At 40.3% G+C, this 14,277-nt stretch overlaps 1 long non-coding RNA gene across 1 annotated transcript in view; it reads right to left on the bottom strand.

Annotated features, from left to right (window-relative positions):
* Window positions 1-14,277, bottom strand: part of LOC132537541 (uncharacterized) — a 106,155-nt gene extending 91,878 nt beyond the window's left edge. The window contains exon 1 of the long non-coding RNA XR_009549008.1: window positions 14,188-14,277. This is a non-coding gene — a long non-coding RNA (uncharacterized LOC132537541). The remainder of the gene's footprint in view (window positions 1-14,187) is intronic.

Raw genomic sequence — 14,277 nt, 5'->3', positions numbered from 1 at the left:
TCTGGATGAAAGGCCCAAAGTAAGAGACTACCCCTCCTCCCAGGCTGTTTCAGCCCACAGGGTTATCTTCAGATCAAACTTTTATTTTGGTTGTTAAAGAGTTTCAGTGTGCTCTAGGTCAACTTTTTCAGGTAAAAATACAGGGTGAGAGACACTATAGTGCTGAAGTTTCCCTTACTGTGGTGGGGGGTCAGACTGAAACCTGAGTCAAGAACAGGGGAGGTTATCCATCAGAGGAGACATCTTACCTACCAGCCCCCAGCTGTAAGTTTTCAAAAGGAGTACTTGGTCTCCCCAGGAACAGGTTCAGAAAACACATGATGGCTCACTAGTTTTGTTCTTATGCCACAAGACATTGCTTTCTCAAAAAAGCAATTTAGTTTAGCCATAGTCTGCACTCCCCCCACTCCAGCAAGTCTTTGGCCAAGTTTATTCACCTTTAATAATCTCTCTAAAGCAGCAAGATAATTTAGTTTTCCACCACTTTTCCCCACTGAAATAGGAGCTTCTGTTTATTAGAAATCCAGGAAAACAAAGCCAGGAGAAAGGCAATTGAAAATTTTTTATGAAGAAAGCATTATTGTTTGTTTTAAAAATGCATGGATTTAGAATATCTATGCTTAAAGATTTTATTTGTGAAAGGGAGAGAAGACCATAGCACCCCTCTCACATTCAACACTGAGGGTGGGGGTGTCCAACTTGGAACTTCATGCCTTCAAGTTGGTTGCTTCAGTCACTCAGGCACCTTCCAATCACAGCTCTGATTTTATGAACTGTGGTTTAGCTATAAAACAGATTTTGCTGAAATAGCTTTTATGCTAGGGATTAAGCAGAGTAAGTAGTAGATGACTTCAGAAAGAATCAGATTTGAGAATTTCAAACTTCAACAGACAATTTTAAGCTTGTCTAGGAATTTTTTTGTTTCTGCCATGGCCTTGCTAGGGCTTCATACCTGCTTCAATACACTCCTAGTAGAGAATTCTTCCCCGTACTTCCCCCATAGAGGTGTGAGAGACACTACAGCACTGCTATCTCCTGACATCTAAGAACCCAGTAAAGAAATTTTCTTCTACATCAGTGTTTGAAGGAAAAGACAATGACATGTCTGATAGAATCACTTTCTAAAGAGTTTGTTTCTGTCTATACTATTGTTTTCCCTCCTTTTGACTTCTTTAGTCTGCTTTGATTCTTTCCCCTTTATCTTCATTCTCCTTTCATTTTCTAAAGCAAAGCAACCCATGTTTCTTTTGAGAGCTATGGAAAGTTGGGTGCTTTCACCCCACCTCTCCTAGCCATGAGAGGAAGGCAGAACTCGAAGACCCAACCAGAACACCCTGTTCAGCAGCAAATAATTCACCAGCCAGCAGGACTTCTCCTTTTATGCTCAATGCCCCACCTACCTGTTGAGTGCAGACCAATGAAAACTTCCAGAAACTCTGATTTCCGGCAGGTGGAAACAACCTTAAATTCCCAGGTGTCCAAGGACCTTCCCTTTAGGCTATTCTAAAGTGAGTACTGCTGCCCCTTTCCTGAGTTGTTAAAAGATTTTGAAAAATTGAGAGAGTTGTTTAAAAACAGCTTTGATAAGTGACAGAAGTATCTTCCCTTTTGGTACACAGTCTTAATATGGAAGAACATTACTGTGTCCTAACACATTTCAAAAGGGAGAGCTATTTGATCAGACACAGATATTAGAGTCAAACATTTTTACCCTCAGACAATGCCAATGACCTTTATGACTCACAGTTGTTTGCCATTCATTTATCTTTTCATTCACTTGTTTTTAAGTATTATCAAGGTCGATGCTTCAAATGAAACAAGGAAGTGATGTGGTAGAGCCTGAGTTTTTGTCTGTCTCTCAAACTACCTGCTAAAATGTATGAACATCCTCAAGATATTTTTTGGAAGGTAAATTCCACTTGCAGATTTGGAAATACAAAGCATTGCTAATATAAGTTAACATATTCATGTTAATACAATATATTGATTATTTATATTTCTATAAAATTAATTGATTATATAAATTTATAACATATTAAGACAAAAGCTAACCAACTAGGTGTAAGTAAATCATTGGTAATTAGAGGAGAAAAGACAAGCCTTCCTTACAGAAGAGTTTCCAGTCACATGTGTGCATACTTCCTCATCCAGGTGGTGGAGTTTAATTCCCTCCCCTTGAGGGAACATAAAAGATTAAGCGGATATGACAGTTAAGTACAATGTGCTGCTTTGAATGAGATCCGGGAACAGAGAAATATATTAGTGGGGATAAATATGAAATTCAAATAAAATGTGGAATTTAGATCATAGTAACATAAATGTTGATCTCTTGGTTTTGATAGCTCTATCATGGTTTGAGTGGGTGTTAACATAAAGGAAGAAAATATGCAACTTTCCTTTACTATTTCTTCAACTTCTCTGTAAATCTCAAATTATTGCTAAATAAAACCTGTAAAAATTTTTAAAAAACAAGGAAAGGAAATACATTGCAAAATTTGCATGAATTTTATGAAGAAACATGAGTCTTAAAGAATCTCATGCTTATAGCAGGCTGATTTAATCTGTGCCTCCTCCTCTATTCTTCCCACAGGCCAACTTGTGTTTTTAGAGATAATTTACAGAAAATGTTTCTCGTGCATTATGTTGTTAGGTGAATCCCATAGCTGCTTAGAGGACAAACGCAGGGAGGATAATCCTGGAGACTAAGAGCTGGGATGTAACTAAGACGAAGGCTAGGGCTACAGACAACTAAGAACAATTTGACCTCTTCCTGAGATTGCTACCAAAGCTTTCAGGGAATTTACTGTTTGAGTCATCTGTTTTCATCTAGTTTTTACATATTTGTAGTCAGGAAAAGAGAGCCTCTTCTAAAGAAGCCAAATAGCATCAACAAAACTTCTAAATATGCTGGAGAAGATTATGTTTCTGGTGGACTAGGTGGTAGTGCACCTGGTTAAGCATACACATTACAATGTGCAAGCCCCTGGTCCCCACCTGCAAGGGGAAAGCTTCATGAGTGTTGAAGCAGGACTTCAGGGGTGTCTCTCTCTCTGTCCCTCTCTATCTCCCCCTCCCCTCTCAATTTCTTTCTGTCTCTATCCAATAATAAATAAATAAATAATTTTACAGTATTTACTAACATCCAGTATCTAAAAATAAAAGGAAAATACATATCTAGTACGATAGCCTAAGTATTGGTGAAGAACACTAAACTTAGAAGTATGCAAGAAATCTGGATTTAATTTTGAACTCTATTCCTTATGAGCTATGTGACCTAGGTGACCACATACTTATTATCCTTCCTAAGCTTCAAGTTCTTCATCTGTGAAATGGGGATAAAAACAATGCTTACTCATAAGATTGTTGTGAGGGTTAATAAAATGTATGAACATCATCTACAATAGTTCATGGTATAAACACACATAGCATTATTACCCAGATCAGTTTTATATGCAAAACATATTGACTCATTTAATCCTTCCAAGCATCCAATTATTAGTCTCCACATTCTTCATGAGAATTTGAGTCATAGGAGGATAAAAAAAATTGACCCATGGTAACAGAACCTGTTTTGGTGAAACTCAATTTAAGCCCAAACAGCTGATTCTCAAATTCTTGTTTGTATATTTATTTGTTTAATAGATTTAACTTTTTTAATTCTCTTTTATTTGATAGAGACATCCAGAAATTGAGAGGAAAGGGGAGATAGAGAGGGAGAGAGACAGAGAGATACCTCTACCCTTGCTTCATCACTTGTGAAGCTTTCCCCCTGCAGGTGGGGAATGGGGACTTGAACCTGGGTTATTATGCATACTAACATGTGCACTCAACGAGGTTTGACACCACCCAGCCTCTTGAACTTTTGTTTTTAGCCATCATCACACAACATTGCCACTTCTGTTTCAGGAAGAAGGGTCTATGACAATAAAATCAATTATTTTGTCAAAGGGAAATGACCAGCCCCTTTGTGACATTATTGGTATAAAAATAATTCAGAGATGGATTGTGTCCTTCAGACACAGAAGTCAGTGAGGGCATTCTTCTCAAAGTCATGTAACAGCATTGTAAAAATAAAGCTTACCAAAGTAAAGTAGCTCCCATCCCACCTGTTTATCCCAATATTTCCTCAATTTACTGGACAGCAAATACAAATACCAGATAGTCCAGTTCAAAACTAGACACATGACAATCTTCACTGTAGAGGAGCCAGCCGACATTCCACAGCTAATCATCATTCTTCAAGGCAAAAGCCAACCCAAGCCTGAGGCAATGTTCTTGAAGGTTCTCACTGTTCCCCAGCAACCAGAAAAGTGGAGACCCAATTTAGGCTTCTAATTTGACCAGCTCATCTCTAATTTACTGTTCAGATATTAAAAGTGAACCACCTTTTGAGTCCCCACTCTGAGCCAGATAATAGACATACTTTGGCTCACTTAATGCCCCCCCCCCGCCTTCTCTCCTGAAACACTGATGTTTCCATTTTTTAATAAAAAAATTAAACTGAGAGGGATTAATAATTTGTCCAAATTAAATGACTAGCAAGAGGGAGAACCAGTATTTAAACCCAAGCTGTTCAAACTCCAAGGTCCTGCTCCTCAACACAAAATGCTATGGTTGGAATTGCCAAGAAAGTGACTTTGAAGGGCTATATTGGGCTGGTGGAGCTCAGGTATCTTTTCTTTTCCCTTCAGTGAGAGATCCCTGACATTAACAAGAAAAGAAAGAAAAATATCTTCGTGCCAGAGGAGCTATCCTTGGAGGAGGCACAGAAATGTGGAGAAAGCATTCCAGTCTTTATTTGCACAGCTTTATTTCAACTTATTGCTTATGAATCAAGGAAAAATACTTCAGAATTTTTTTTCCACCAAAGTTATCACTAGAACTCAGTGCCTGCACTCCAAATCTACCACTCCTGTGGCCATTTTTTTTTCTTGCTTCCCTTGAGAGGGAAGGGAGACATAGAGGAGAGATAAAGAGAGACACTGCTTCACTATTTACAAAGTAGAAGTCATCCCACTGCCCCTGCCCCAGCCCCACCACCACAGGTGGAGACCATGGGCTTGAACCCAGGTCCTTACACACTGTAATGTGTGTGCTCAGCTGTGTGTATCCTATCCCTTTCTTTCTTAATTTCATTCCCCATCACCACTACTAGCAAAATTTAAATCAGTGGAAACAGAAAAGTTAAAAAAAAAGTGCAAAAATTAATTAGAGTTTCCATCTTCTTATATTATATTCACCAGAATTAGCTGCTGCTCTTACCTCATTCTGATACCAATTTGGATCCTGAGCCTTTTGAAGAACAGAGGCAGCAGGGAGAACAGGTGACAGAAGGCACAGCTGTTCACACAAGCACTGCAGAAAGAAAGAGCCCTGCATATTAGGGTCTGCCTTTTGGAAGCTTAGATTTGTTCCTCACTAATTCATTATGTGGGGCTGGTGGTGGAATGAACATACACAGATAAAGCATAGTGTTTATTTACAAGGTTACCATGATATCGAACTTCAGAATGTCCAGACCTGACTTGGAATATAAGCATAATTGTCCGATTCTTTGCAATGCCTATCTTTTTGATACTCCTTATTAGAAAATGAGCAAGCAATTGTTATACTTTAGTAAAAACAAAATAAAACAAAACCTGCTAACAGAGACTTCCTTGGGTCCTTCCCACCTTGGCATCTACTCCTCTTTGACCCTATGTCTTTTTTATCCTTTCCCTCTTGTCTTTTTTTTTTTTTTTTTTCTTTTTCCTCCTCCAGGGTTATTGCTGGGCTCGGTGCCTGCACCATGAATCCACCGCTCCTGGAGGCCATTTTTCCCCCCCTTTTGTTGCCCTTGTAGCTTCGTTGTGGTTATTATTATTGCCCTTGTTGACGCAATTCGTTGTTGGATAGGACAGAGAGAAATGTAGAGAGGAGGGGAAGACAGAGAAGGGGAGAGAAAGATAGACACCTGCAGACCTGCTTCACCGCCTGTGAAGCAACTCCCCTGCAGGTGGGGAGCCGGGGGCTCGAACCGGGATCCTTACGCCGGTCCCTGCGCTTTGCGCCACATGGCTTAACCCACTGTGCCACCGCCTGACCCCCCCCCTTTTTTTTAAATCACCTATGCCTTTGCTCTAGTCTTGCAACTGTCCTCACCACCTTCTGGCTCTGCACTTTATAGACCTTTCTCCACAGAGATCTCTAAAGAGATCTTTTTATAACATAGAACCTTCCTAGGATTACCCATTGTGTATGGGATAAAGATAAAATCCCTGCCATGGCAAAGAGAGAGAGAACATGAGTATCTGAGACAGTCTTCATCGCTCATCTAAGTGCCACCAATCACTTCCTTTGCCTCCTCCTGGCATCTTCCTCTATAAGTCTATCTATCCACCTGGATAATATCTCTCATTCATTGGAAATCAACACAAGTTTTGTCTCAGAAAGTGTTTTCTTTGGGTCCAGGTGGTTTTTTTAAAAAAAAAAAACCCTAGTGAGCACCTAGTTGAGTGCACACATTACAATGTGCAAGGACCTGGGTTCAAGCCCCTGGTCCCAAACCTACTGGGGAAGGCTTCACAAGTGGTGAAGCAGGACTGCAGGTGTATCTCTCTTTCCCTTTCTACCTCCCCTTCCCCTCTTAATTTCTCTCTGTCTCTATCCAATAATGCATAAATAAAATATTTTAAATGTATGTTTATTTTTTTAAAAAAGTAATTTCCTGTTAGATTCCTGAAAATGAGTTAAGTACCTCCCTAATGTCTTCTCCAAAAGAAAATGCTAACATACCTCTTATCACAATTCCATTGCCACCACCCACTTTGTTACTTGTCTTTCTTTCTTCAGAATTGAGATCATGGAAAATAGAATGTCTTTTTAGCTTTTGTGTCTCAGTCCCTGGAATAGTTACTGGATTTACTCAGTCATGACTTTTAAGGAAATGAAGAAGGAGTAGATGGCTAGGTAAAAAGAGGCACAGCCTTCAGTGTAGGTAGGGGAGAGAAGAGGAGGGATATCCAAGCTATAGTGAGCTGGAATGCTGGGGACTGAGGGAATCAATACCCTGAACTCAGCCTCCTCACTTTCTCACACACTCCTCACAGGAAGAAGCTAACCAGAAGCCACAGGGCAAGAAAGTGGTGTAATCAACATGGGTCTAGCACCCAAGACACAGAGCAGGGTGAGGAGTATGGAATAGGATCATGGAAAAATCCAACACCATTTCTCTTCAAGAGAAGAGTCTTTGAATACATTCTAAAAACTAAAACTTTCTAAAATCATGATTAGAAAAAAAAAAAAAGTCCTATTTGACTTGGTAAGAAAACTGGTTCTAAGGAGAAAACCTTGTATAAGCCAGTTCAAAATGAAAGCATATTTTAAATGAAACCATAGACGAGATGAACTTAACAGATATATTCAGAACTTTTTGTCCCCAGAAAAAAAAGAACATACATTCTTTTCAAGTGCACATGGAACATTCTCAAGGATTCGCCATGTGTTGGGACACAAAGACAGCTTTAATACGTACATGAATATTGAAATCATAAAAAGAATCTTTTCTGACCATGAGGCGATGGGGTTATAAATCAACCACAAAAAGAAACAAAGAAATACACCCAAACTAAAGAAGCTAAACAATACATTGCTGAATAATACCTGAGTCACTGAAGAAATCGAAACAAAAATTAGAAATTACTTGGAGAACAATGAAAATGAAGCAACCAACTATTAGATCCTGTGGGATGCAGCAAAAGCTGTCCTAAGAGAGAAGTTCATAGCAAGCCCATATTAACAAACAGCTAAGATCTCAGGTAAGCTACCTAACATCAGAACTGAGCCAACTAGAGAAGGAGCAGCAGAGACCCAAAAGTCAGCAAAGGAAGGAAACAGTCAAAATAAGAGCAGAGATTAATGAAATAGAGTCCAAAGAGATGATCCAACAGATTAACAAAACCAAGAGCTGGTTCTTTGAAAGGATAAATAAAATAGTTAAACCATTGGCTAGATTCACCAAAAAAAAAAAAAAAAAAAAAAAAGCAGAGGCTGACACAGATTTCTTAGAAAAGAAGCACAATTCTCTGATAATAAAAAGAGGGGAAGGGGATTAGGACTAAATACATTCTTGGGGAAAGTATAAGAGATAAAGGAAGATAGTAGCTGATGGGAAAGTAGTAACTGGAAGAAGAGATTTAACAGAGAATTTTCAGGTAAACTTGAGGGGTACTCTATGTGATTCCATTATGACCCACAGTAAAATGGTAAAAATAAGTCACAACATGCTTAGTGTCGAAGGATTTCTTATTGATGTTAATGAAAGAATTGAGTTTATTTCATTGAGTTTTGTGCTGGCTGAAGACAAGTGTACCAGGAAAAAGATATTTCTTACAAAGAAAAGTTTGGGTTCAGAGAGGTCAAGTAACTCCATGAGGGGACAATGTTAGAGGAGACAGAGCAGGACCCAAAACCTGGAGTCTGCCTCTTGATTTTTCCCACATTTTCTTCTGACATCTGCCTTCTTCCATGCTGTTTCTGATACTTTGGGAAGATGGTCAGTGGTCCCGGAGGTGGTGCAGTGGATAAAGCATTGAATCCTTAAGCATGAGGTCCTGACTTCAATCTCTGGCATTCTATATGCCAAAATGATGCTCTGGTTCTCGCTCTGCTGTTAATAAGTAAATCTTAAAAGTAAAAAAAAAAAATGGATGAAAGAAAAAAAGAGGTGGCCAATGTAGTAAGACAATGTCTCTCTACTGTAGAGACTATATAATTTTCATAGTCCACACACACATAATTACATAAGGACTGGCTGGGATTTATGGAGTCCATACTGTGTGCCAAAGGCTTTATGTAGCCTATCTTGTCTAAGTAAATAATCCAAGCAAGCTTCTATTATGATCCTTTTTCACAGATGAAGAAATAGATTAGAAAGATGAAGAGTCTTTCCCAAGGTGCATAATTAGTATTTAGAATTCCATCTCAGGCAATCTGTACTTCTAGATCCTCAACAGCTACCTGAATTGTTTGATTCATTTTTCAGCACTGAAATAGGAGCAGTTACACATTTTTTAACAAAAAACCTACAAATCAAGGTGGTTTTTGCAATTGAGTCGCTAGAGTTTCAAAATGCCATGGTTCTGCTATCAGAAAGCTCCATTTGTTTTCAGTCCTAATTCCTACCTACATAGCACACTCCCTGCTGAAGGGACATTTTTCACAAGCTTTCTTTGAAATGAAAGGAACAGTAGCAGCTTTGGAGTCTCACAGAGCTTCCTCGGGGCCCCATATGCTAGAAGAGGCCTCCTGCCATGATCTCTGCAGCAGCTCCTCTGCATGCTTGATCCTCTCTGCAGGCCACTTCAGGCCTAGGAGCTCAAAGAAGGTGGAAAGGTTCTTTAGAAAAAAGAAATAGAAGAGAAATCATTGCTATTCTCTGTGGTTCCTGGGCACTTAGATTTTTAACAGTGTTTAATCCCACTGCCAATTCATCCCACAGGAGCAGTGTCCCGCCTTGCTCCATCTTGATGAGTATCATGGCGAAAATTGCTGATTTAATGTGTCTTGTGCTTGTTCTTATATAACGTTTTATCTAATGATATAAAAGTCTTGTTAAAACACTGCCATTTTATTTCAACAGGACAATGACTTTACATATGCTGACCTTCTCAGATAGAGTGATAGAGACAGAGAGGTAGGGAGAAAGGGAAAGAAATCACAGCACCAAAACTTCTTCCTATGTGTAGTTTCCTTACCTGTAGTGCTCTCCTTGGTTCTCCCATGTGATGCCTGAGATAGAATCCAGGGGATACCCTTTACCCTCTCAGTCATCTCTTGGACCCAATCACTGTGAGGGGGTTCCTACTGTGAGTGTTGTTTCTTATTTCTTTCTTTCTGGTTTTTAATTTTAAAAACATTTATTATCTTTATTTATGTATTGAATAGAGACAGCCAGAAATCAAGAGAGAAGGGTGTGATAGAGCGGGAGACATCTGCAACACTGCTTCACCACTTGCAGAGTTTTCCCTCCACAGGTGGGGACCAGGGGCTTGAACCTGAGTCCTTATGTAACATGTGCTCTTGACCAGGTGCACCACCATCCAGCCCCTGTTCTTTCTTATTTCAGAACATCCATTCATATCCTGGTTTTACACTGGGCAAAGTTCATGTCTGACTTTTTTTTGCCTCCAGGGTTATTGCTGGGGCTTGGTGCCTACACCATGAATCCACTGGTCCTGGATGCCATTTTTTCCCTTTTGTTACCCTGGTTGTTTTATCGTTGTTGTAGTTATTATTATCGCTGTTTTTGATTGTTGTTGCTGTTGGATAGGACAGAGAGAAATGGAGAGAGGAGGGGAAGACAGAGAGGAGGAGAGAAAGATAGACACCTACAGACCTGCTTCACTGCCTGTGAAGCAACTCCCCTGCTGGTGGGGAGCCGGGGCTCGAACTAGGATCCTTCCACCGATCCTTGCGCTTTGCTCCACATGAGCTTAACCTGCTGTGCTACTGTCCAATCCCCCCCTCTTTTTTTAAATTTTCCTAGTTCCACACAACTATTCTTGTTTTGGGGACTTATACTTTCTTAGCCATGCTGATTCTAGCAAGAAATACTATCACTAAATCCTATATGTTTTTGTTTTGTTTGTTCCTTTTTTGGCTATCTCTAGAGCTTCACCACACTGGGCTGACTTTTTCAGGTAGACAGAGGCAAAAACAGAGTTAAAGAGAACATAGCATCAAAGCTTCCTTCAGTGTGATGGGGGATAGGCTTGAACCTGGGTTATGCATGTGGCAAAACAGAATACTATCAAAGTGAGCTATTTTGGTGGCTTACCAGGCATCATTTTCACCCACCTTGGGGTCCAGAAAGTATTCTCCCATCCAAGTACTAACCAGGCCCGACCCTGCTTAGTTAGCTTCCAATATCAGACAAGATCGGGCGTGTTCAGGGTGGTATGGCCGTAGACTCAGAAAGTATTCTGTGTTGTTACTACTCATTTGTTTGCTTCTCTACATTTTGCTTTAAAGTGGAATTCCCCAAATAATTGCTCTCTTCCATTATACAGTGACTATATGAATTCAATCCTGAGTTCAGGAGAAGCACTATTACCTTCCCTTTCATTTCTTATACTGCCCTTATACTATGGCATTTTCTTCTTTTTATCTTTATTTTTTTCTATTTTTTTATCACTGCCCGGGTTATTGTTGGGGTTTAATACCTGCATGACAAAACCGCTGCTCCCATTTTTTTTTCTTTCCCTTTTGATAGAGATAAGGGAAATTGAAAGGGAAAGGGGAGATATAGAGGGAAAGAGAAAGAGATACACAGCACTGCTTCACAGCATGTGAGGCTCCCCCCCAACATACGCGCGCGCGCGCACACACACACACACACACACACACACACACACACACGCGTGGGCACCAGGGGCTTGACCCCTCATCCTTGTGCATGGTGTGTCCAGCTGGGTGCACCACCACCAAGCCCCTGTGGGCTTTTAAAATAGCATCAGTTCTAGAGCATAATGTCTTTTGGAACCTTCAAAAAGCTTCATTTGTTTACTCATCCATTTAACCTTCATTTATTAAGCAACTACCATGTGGCAGGCACTCAAGTAGTACTGTGCCTTCAACAGTAAAGCACTCTCCTGAGAATATATGGCAGCCATTTTTATGTTAAACAAAGCCAGAAAAAAAAGTCAGAGGAAGTGAAAATTATTAATCCAAGAGAAGAGTGAGCCAGTGACTAGAGTTTTTCTGTAACAGAAAGTTCTGTTCTCCATGAGAGACACCACTTCAGGGGTTTCCAAACCAGCAGAGCCTCCCTACATGTTGTGAGTGATGGTTAGGTCTTCTCTTTAAAAGAACATGAATAGAACAACTGTTTAGTACAAAAATTCTTTTTATAAATTGTTATCTATGACCACCTGTGGCCAGTAGTTGTATATTCTTTAGGTCAGATAATAGTTCCTTGCAGGGCTTGCTAATCCTCCAGCAGAGACCCTCAGACTCTCTTCCTCCTTCCCTTATGCAGGCAGTGGGGAGATTGTGAGCTCTGAAGCCCAGCCCAGGGGTAGAAGAGACAGCTCTGCATCAGGTATAAAAAAAGACAGCCACTGTTGGCGGCATACCCTTTTACAAAAGAATAAATGCCTTGCTCCAACTCCTTATTTTTTGCCTCGACAAGTAATTTTAATTGGACAATATTTGTAACAATGTGTGGCCAGTAAACATGGAGTGGCTTGTTTTTCTGCCAACCTAGTCCCTTGTCACTGTCTGGTGCCACCCTCAGATCCCCTCTGCTGATGGCTGCCTAACTGGGTAGTTTTTTGGTTTCTTTTTTTAACTTTTTAAAAAATATTTTGTTTATTTATTTATTCCTTTGGTTGCCCTTGTTGTTTCATTGTTGTGGTTATTATTGATGTCATCGCTGTTGTATAGGACAGAGAGAAATGGAGAGAGGAGGGGAAGACAGAGGGGGAGAGAAAGATAGACACCTGCAGACCTGCTTCACCGCTTGTGAAGCGAGTCCCCAGCAGGTTGGGAGCCAGAGGCTCAAACCCGGATCCTTCTGCCGGTCCTTGGGCTCTGTGCCATGTACGCTTATCCTGCTGCGTTACCTCCCGACTCCCCATAGTTTTTTTTTTTTTTTAAGACTAGGACTTGAAAAATAATGGAGCTGCCTAAATGATGGCTATTTCTGCACCAGGAACACACTTGCAGCACATACACAAGAATGTCTGTGCTAAGTCCTTTCACCTTGTGGTATTTGAACTGAATGTACTGGTTCCCACTTATTAATGCAAACACTTCACTGTACCCCATAATTATTCATATAAACATTTATCAGTTCTAGCCTTCTAAGTAAAAATTAACAAAACTCAAGACTGACTTGACTGGGTATAAACCCCAAGATTAAAACAGACTTAATTGGATCAGACTGAATGCAATATTTTAAAAAAATCACTAGACAAACCCTTCCTCAGAAGAAGAGTCTTGAGTTGCTTTAACATTTTTTTCTTAAATTTTGACATGGCAATGACTAAACTGTCATAAATTGCAAAAAGTCACCTAGCCTAATCCCCTCATTTGAAGACAGAAAGTTAGCTCTGGAGTGATGGGGGAACTGGCTTAAGCCAGGCCAATATTGACAGATCTGAGACTAAAGACATCTCTTCCTCTCAGTTTAGGCTCCTTCCACAGCGGTTCTACACTGAATCTGTCTCTCTCACTCATTCTATAACTCATCCTTCTCTATATGTATTTTGATTCTCTATAACTCTAACCCTTTTATTTATTTATTTATGAGACAGAAATTGAGAGGGGGGGATACAGAGGGAGAGAGAGACTGACCTGCAGCAGTGTTTCACCACTCATGAAGCTTCCCCTCTGCAGGTGGGGGCTGGGGGCTTGAACTCAGGTCCTAGAGCACTATAATGTGTGCTCTACAGCCCCCTTCTCCCATTCCTCCCCACTCCCTTGTTTTTGCCACCAGGGTTATTGCTGGGGCTTAGTGCCTGCATAACAATTCCACTACTCCCCGTGGCATTTATTTATTTATTTATTTATGGCAGTGAGAGAGAGAGAGAGAGAGAGAGAGAGAGAGAGAGAGACTGAGAAGGAGAGACAACTGCAGCAGAGTTCCTCTGCTCCAAAGCTTCTCCCCTGTAGCTGAGGACTAGGGGTTTGAACCTAGATCCTTGAGCATGGTAATGTGTGTGCCCTACCAGGTGCTCTAGCACCTGGCCCTACCTTTTCTTTCACCCGCTGTCCTCTGCAGCTTCCTTTCCTCTGAGTCACTTTTCTCTCCAGTTTTCTGTGTCCCTATGAGCCCTGTGTCGTCTCTTCTTCATTCACTTCTTGTTATTGCTGTATATACTATCAGCAAAGGAAGAAAATCTAGTAAGTATGACTATCTTTGTAACTTCTATCTACACTTAGTACCTTTAAAAAAAAATCTTCATGTATATGCTAATTCTGAACCATTTTTAAAATTATGATTCTATGAATATAAAGTTGACTGAAAAACTGATAGTACCAAATTCCCAAGACTTCATAGTAAAGCTCTTCTGAGGCAGAAGTTATAGATATGAAATGATTCCATAGGGAGCATCAGGACTTCCAGAAAAGACATAAATTTCATACAGAAGGATTTTCATCTTCCACATTATAAACAAGTCAAAATTTGCACTGGGTGATACTTACCTGGCTCACAAAGGAGTTCATCCACTACACTCTTGGAATGCAGCCCCCAGAGAGTTGTGGTAGTAGGGAACTGCATTCATGCTCTGCCCT

This window comes from Erinaceus europaeus, chromosome 3, assembly GCF_950295315.1.
Source record: "Erinaceus europaeus chromosome 3, mEriEur2.1, whole genome shotgun sequence".
In the NCBI taxonomy this organism is placed as follows: domain Eukaryota; kingdom Metazoa; phylum Chordata; class Mammalia; order Eulipotyphla; family Erinaceidae; genus Erinaceus; species Erinaceus europaeus.
Note: the sequence above shows the minus strand (reverse complement) of the source record. Positions and strands in the feature narration are given on the sequence as shown.